The sequence below is a fragment of the Gavialis gangeticus genome, unplaced genomic scaffold (genome assembly GCF_001723915.1).
Source record: "Gavialis gangeticus isolate Ggan-Ray unplaced genomic scaffold, GavGan_comp1, whole genome shotgun sequence".
In the NCBI taxonomy this organism is placed as follows: Eukaryota; Metazoa; Chordata; order Crocodylia; family Gavialidae; genus Gavialis; species Gavialis gangeticus.
The window spans coordinates 1,373,497-1,380,973 of NW_017728992.1; positions in this window are offsets into that span (position 1 = coordinate 1,373,497).

Below are 7,477 nucleotides of genomic sequence, written 5' to 3' on the forward strand. Positions count from 1 at the left end.
ATACCATATTTTTCTATTAGTAATTTTGTTTAGACCACAACTTCTCCAGACTGCTTATAGCATGTTGTGACTGTATCTAAAATCTTACTAAATTGTAGGTATATTATGATTACTGCATTTCCCTTATTTACCAAACTAATTACACTGTCAAAAAAAAAAGTCAAGTTGTTTTGACACTATATGTAGTTAACAAATCCCGATCGACTGCTAGCGATCACCCCTTCATCCTCTAGTTGTATTACTTTACAGATTTCTCTAGTAACTTTCCAGGGTTTTTAAATCCCACTGATAGGTCTAGTTCCCCTTTTTCACATTTTAAAATGTGAGAAAATTTTATTAGTCTTTCTGCAGTCCTTTGGGACCTCATCTGTAATCCAGACTTGGCAATTATTGCCAAAGGCACTGAGATTTCTTCAGCTAATCCCTTAAGGACCCTGTGGTGAATCTTTTTCAGCCTTTTCTGGCTTAAATGCATTCAAGTTTGCCCCACATTCCCCAATGTGTGCTCTTAACTTGCCATGATCTGTACCCATTATGTCCTTTGTTCATGTTAATTTTGCTACTTTCAGGTTGCAGTTTTCTTGTGAAAACTGAGGCAGAGCAAGCAGCATTTCCTGTTTTCAGAGTAGGACTTTTATTTCATCCTACTCATTCTCCATGGTCCTTGCATTTGTATACAGGTATCAAAAGGTAAACAGGCATTTCCTGACATTGCAGTAGTGCTGCCATAAAAATGCTATGGTGGCACAAATGGTGAGCAACTAGACATGCCTTCTTTGTCACGCCACATCAAAGACCATGACAAAAGATGGAGTAAAATAGTGCCTAATGCTTTATTGCTGTGGATGTCTTATTTCCTCTTGGGCAAGCAAGTGCAGACAGCCTCTGCTTGCTTCTAGCCACTGCAGGCAGGTACTCCAGGGGCTTGAGGCATCTAATCCTGCACAAGAATTCTCTCACAGGATTGGGCCCCTCAAGCCCCTAGACCACCTGCCTGACTTTCCGCATTTAGACATTAGGGCTAAGCAAAGCTTCGGTCCCTGATTCAGTTCAGCAGATAGCCTGATTTGGTGGCTGAATCTCCGAATCTGAAATGAATCAGAGGACCCTTTAATCTCTCCAAATCAAACTGGAATGCTCTGAATTGATTTGGAAAGATTCAGCAATTCAGAAGTAGACACAGCTTTAAATGTTTTTTCTACATACCTCTAAGTACTAGGCGGCTCGTGAATGCTGTGATGCTGGGGCGCATAGAGCATCCCACAGAAGCATGGGGGGCTCCCCAGTGCAGCACTTCTGCTTCACTTCCAGATCCACCGGTGAATGCATGGGGGGCCCCCCCCCACACCCCTCTGGCTTGGTGACTGGTGCCTTTTGGGCCTGGTGGGGCCCCTGGGGCCCCCCTGCGGCCAATCACCAAGCCAGGGGGGCACAGGAGAACCCCCCAGCATGCTACCTGGTGGACCCAGAAGTGGACTTCCGGTCCACTTGTGGGTTTGCCGCTGAGGACATGGAGGACACCCCCATGGGATGCTCCATTTGCCCCAGCATCGCAGTGTTCACAAGCTGTGCTGGTACCTCAAGTTATGTAGAAAAAACATTTAAAGCTGTGTCTGTTTCTGAATCGCTGATTCTCTGAATCAGCATTGAATCTTCAGATTTGGATTTGGCAGAACCGAATCGGGGACAGTGATCCAAATCAACAAATCAAATCACTGTCCCTGATTTGGACTGAATCTGAATCGAATAGGGCCTGATTTGCCCATCCCTATCAGACATACCTTTACTTCTCCAGAATTATGCCCCTATCCTGGTCCTCATTCTCTAAAGTGCCCATTGACCATTAGGTTTTTCTCACTGACCCCCCCTAGAACCTAACTTAAAGCCCCTCCTCACCAGGATTTTGTAATTCTTGCTTGTTGTTGAACAAGTGTGAACCTTTTCAACATTTTTATGTCCATTCTGTGTACACTGAAAGAGCTGTGTTCTCTATCCCAATGTAAGTCTCTTGTTCTTTGAAGCGATGTTTTACTAAATGGATACACCTAGGATGGATCATTATCACTATTTTATAATGCAGAGCCTACCTGCTGCAGATTATTCTTAGTCTTTTATCTGTCCCAGTAAACTCAAATATTCAAGTAGAAATATATCAGTTGACTCACTGATATTCTGTTCAGTATCATCTGCTGCCATATATTCTACTTGGAGAAGGAAGGTATTAGTATATGTCAGTACATTGTCACCAAAAGAATTGCTTGCAAAAAATTTCATCCAGAAACAAAAATTGTGGGGGTCAATGAAGGTTGTTAAATAAGCTTAATGCAATAAAAAATGTTAATGGAATTTTAATAACTGTAATTTATAGAATGGATTTTATTGAATTTAAACTCTTTGCATTCTATTTGACTCTAATAATCTCTTGTAATATTATCTTTAGGATCAGTTTTAGAAGCTAAACTTTAAAATTGATCAAGAAAATTTGCATAAGACACCTCTTTATTTGCCCTCCCATATTCATTGTCTGCCACAACTTTTCTTTCATTACTTCAAATTGTAAAAGAGAAAGTCATGACAAACATCATCTTCTACTTGGTGACAAGCTTCAAACATTTGGATGAATAAAAGAAAACTAGTTTTACTTGCCTGATATTAAATAACCTGGTTACTGCATGAATATATAGCACATGCAACTACATGTAGCCATGATTCTCTGTGAAGATCATGTACAGATTGGAAGATGCATTGAATAACCAACCAGCACTTTTTCACAAAGTATTTTTATTATTTAGTCTTTTCTTGCCTTGTCAGAGTAGAAGTTGAGCAGTGGCTAGCATTTCTGGAGAACAGAAACCTAACTAAAATAATATATTTGGATGAAAGTCAACTCTCAGGCCTGAGAGATTGCATTTCTTTAAATGTCGGTGGGAAATCACCATAGTTCATCCCATTCAACCTGGTAATTTGCTGCAATGCTATTTGTTCCTACTCATGTCCAACCATTCAGCTAGGTAATACAATTCCACAGTCAGCTATATTAACCATTGTCTTGAGATTCAAACATGCTGCTACTTCTGTTCACTTGTTAAACCATAATAATATCCCTGAAATCAGATCAGTCAGAGGAAGATTTAATATTTTGCATTTACTTCTGAAGCATCTGCCACTGATCACTTTCAGAGGAAAGGAAACCAGTACAAAATAATAATAGATCATTTTCCTTACGGAAAATGTCTTAATGCAGGTAAGCTAAATGGTTTGTCTGAAGCATGATTTTTATTCTTTTATATTTTTACCCTTTTATATATGTTCTGATTATACAGAATGATTTTAATATCTTTTTTTAGACTTTTTGATTCATTTGATTAGAGGTGCACCAGTATATTGGTGGCATATTGGATCAGCACCACCTCCACCTCATTCTGATGGGAAAGAAACTGTTCTTGGCCAAAATGGCTGACCTGTTTGACAAAGCTTTAAACTTAAGATCACTGGGAGACGGGCGGACAATCACCAATGCAAGCCCAGGAAGTGACAACAACAGAATCAACAGATCAGGTAACACAAGGGAACTTACTCCAACCCCAGCCCAAGGACAGAATTCTTCTAAGAGCACAGGGAAGCCCAGGGCTTCTGATAGCAGGCTTAGCTAGCTGTACACAAATGCCAGGAGCATGGGGAACAAACAGGAGGAACTGGCCCTTTTGCTAAGCAAAAATTAACATGATCTCATAGGGATAATGGAGACCTGGTGGAACTCCACCTATGACTGGACCATAGGTATAAATGGCTATACCTCGTACAGGAGGGATTGTGTTGCAAGGAAGGGTGGGGGTATAGCTCTATGTGAAAAGGCAATACACTTTCCTACAAGCAGAGATTGGTACACAAAGAGGGCAACTTGAGACCCTCTGGGTTAGAATATGGGGAGAACAAATACCTGGTAAAGGGGATATAACTGTAGAAGTCTATTACAGACCTAACCAAGAGGAAGAGCTTGACCACTAATTCTCTAGGGAACTGGTAGAGGCTGCATGCTCTCAGTGCATGGTCGTCATAGGCGACTTCAACCACCATGACATCTCATGGAAAGAGCATTCAGCCAAATCTGGTCAGTCGCGAAGCTTCCTCACTTGCATTAACGAGCTCTATTTGATGCAGTAAATCTATGGGCCAACAAGAGGTAAGGAAGTGCTGAATCTGGTTCTGGCCAAAGGGGATCATCTAATGATCAACCTGAGGATCGAAGGGAAGCTAGTTGACAGTGATCACGAGTTGATCACTTTATCCATTGTGAAGCTGGCAAATCAGTCAGCAAAGCAATGCAAAAATCCTCAACTTTAGGAAAGCTGACTTTCACAAGCTCAGGAGGTTGCTTGTCGAGGCTCTGAGAGATCACGATCTGACAGGGAGGGGAGTCCATGATGAGTGGTCGCTCCTTAAGGATGTGATCCTAAAAGCACAAGGAAAGTCCATTCTGGCCCATAGGAAAGGTAGCAAAAGGGCTGGCTCAGTAGGTCACTCATGGACCTCCTGAATCTGAAAAGAGAAGCTCATAAGGGATGGAAGCTGGGAAATACCACTAAGGAAGATTATGCAGCACTGGCCTGCACCTGTAGGGAGCGGACCAGAAAAGACAAGGCTGAAACTGAACTCAAACTGGCTATTGGAATCAAGGACAATAAAAAGTCCTTCAGATACATTGGAAGTCAGGGAAAAAAACCAAGGACAACATTGGAGCCCTGGTGAACCAAATGGGGCAGGTGAAGAAGCACATCTCCTCAATGATTACTTTGCATCAGGTTTCCACCAGCCCAAGGGGATCACCCTGCCTGACAGGATGCAAGATCACCAGGATAAGGGTGATCATACGCCTATAATTGATGAAGATCTTGTGAGGAAACACCTTGAGAGGCTGGACTTCACAAGTCAGCTGACCCAGATGGAATGCACCTAAGAGTGCTAAAAGAGTTGGCTGACATCATAGCATAACCAATGGTGAGGATATTTGAGAACTCGTGGCACTCAGGAAAGGTTCCTGAAGATTGGAAGAGGGCCAGTGTGGTGCCTATCTTTAAGAAAGGAAGGAAGGAAGATCCAAGGAACTACAAGCCAAACATTTTGCCTTTTGGAAAGATCTTGCAAAAAATTGTCAAATCTATTAACAACAGGCTAACGGAAAGCAACATTCTGAGAGAGAGCCAACATGACTTGGTTGTGGGTAGGTCTTGCCTGACAACCCTCAGTTCCTTCTATGACCAAGTGATACATCACCTGGACAAGGGAAAAGAGCTGGATGTCACACACATGGATTTCTAGAAAGCCTTTGACTTGGTCTCCCATGATGTCCTCATGGTAAAATTGAAGACCTGCAGCCTTGACAAACTTGCAGTCTGATGGCTGGGAAACTGTCTCCATGGTTGGACCCAGAGAGTGATAGTCAATAGAACCGAGTCAGCATGGTACATGGTGACCAGCAGCGTCCCCCAGGACTTAGTACTTGGACCAGTACTCTTTAATATATTCATAAATTTTCTGGATTTGGGTGTCAGAAGCAGAGTGGCTAAGTTCGCAGACAACACCAAATTATGGAGAAGTGGGGTAACACTACAGGATAGGATGGTGATTCAAGCCAACCTGGACAGGCTCGCAAGGTGGGCCGATCAACACCTGATGATGACATTCAACTCAAAGAAATGCAAGGTGCTCCACCTCAGGAGAGAGAACCCACATCATACTTATAGGCTTAGGAGTGCTGCACTCACTGGCACCACAACTGAAAGAGACTTGGGGGTCATGATTGGTCACAAGATGAACATGATCCACCAATGTGATGCCGTAACCAGCAAAGCAAATAAAACTCTGGCTTGCATCTACCAATACACCTCAAGCAAGACCGAAGAAGTCATCTTTCTGCTTTGCTCACTCTTGATGAGGACGCAACTGGAGTACTGCATCCAATTCCAGGGTCCACACTTTAGAAAAGATGTGGAGAAGCTTGAGAGATTCCAGAGGAGAACCACACACATGATTAGAGGTCAAGAGAGCAGGCCTTATGAGGAGAGGCTGAGCAGCATGCTGGTGCCCCTCACTCCCCCCACAACAGCCCCCCAATCCCATAGATGCAGACACACACACAGGCACACGCATGTAGGCACAACAAGCAAGGGCACACACCCCAGCAGGTAAGTGTGTGTGTGGGGGAAGGGGGAGAAGGGGGAAAGGGAAGCGGCTGGGGGGCCAGATCAGGAATGGGAAGAGGGGAAATGAGAGGGGTACACACAGGCGGGCAGGGATGAAGTGCACCCCAGGGCACAGTGGCAACATCTCCCTTGATGCCTTCCCATACTTTGCTTCTGACTGAGTGGGGGGAGGGGTGCGCTGGGCACTGCCAGCTCAACCTGGCACACCGCGATGCCTTCCCACCCCCCCACCTCAGATCACTCTCTATACCCGCTCAGAGAGCAGGAGCAGGGCTGGAGGGGCAAAGGCAACTGTGCCTGTCTGCAGGCCAGACGCACATCAGCCAGATGGGAGGAGAAGGGTTTGCACACAGCAACTGCCACCACACTGCCGCTGCCACACCCCATGCTGCTTTCCCACAGCCGGTAGCATGTCTGGCTCCATGGGCAAGCAGCGCAGGGAGCAGCAGCGGTGGCGGTGTGGTGCGGTGATGGCCACCACATGCAAAACTCCCCTACCCCCCAGCTGGGTGGCGTGTGTATGGCCCGCAGAGGGGCACTGCTGTCCTTACCCCTCCCCCCCGCCCCAGCCCTGCTCCTGCTGTCTGAGCAGGCACAAAGAGCAAGCTGAGGTGGGGGGCAGGAAGGCGCCACAGTGTGCCATGTGGGGCTGGCAGTGCCTGGCGCGCCCCTCCCCTGGTAAGAATTATGGGAAGGTGTCGAGAGAGATGCCACCACTGCACCCTGGGTTGCGCCTGCCTGCCCACCCGCACATACCCACTACAGCCTTTCGAAGTAAGTTGACAACCCCTGTCCTAAAGCCAGAGAAAAGAACCTGGCTTCTATGTGAAGCCAAAGAAACTTGTGTGGGAAGCTGGCTGAGGGAAGGGGAGATGTTAGGGAAAGCCCCACATGGAGTGCCTGTCTCTCCCCACAACGGCAGTGAGGAGGGGCAAGCCCTGCACAGCCAGGGCAGGGTAGGGGACAGAACCATGAGTGGCTCTTTGGGAGGCATGGGCATGCAGCCCAGGAGGGCACGAGGCGTGTGCTCTTGCATCTGCACATAGAGCTGGCTGGAGCTGGGGCAGCACCGGGCTGTTCCTGGCTGGGCTGTGCTCAGGCCAGGCAGTGGTGCTAGGAGCAGGGCCACAGTGGGGGCTGTAGCCACCCCAACCCCCATTCCTAGCACTGCCACCAAGCGCAGCATGGATCAGGCCTGGCAGGAACAGCCGGGTGCAACCTTCCAGCCCACAGGTGCAGCCAAGCCTCCCCCATGACCACCAGCCCCTGGCCCC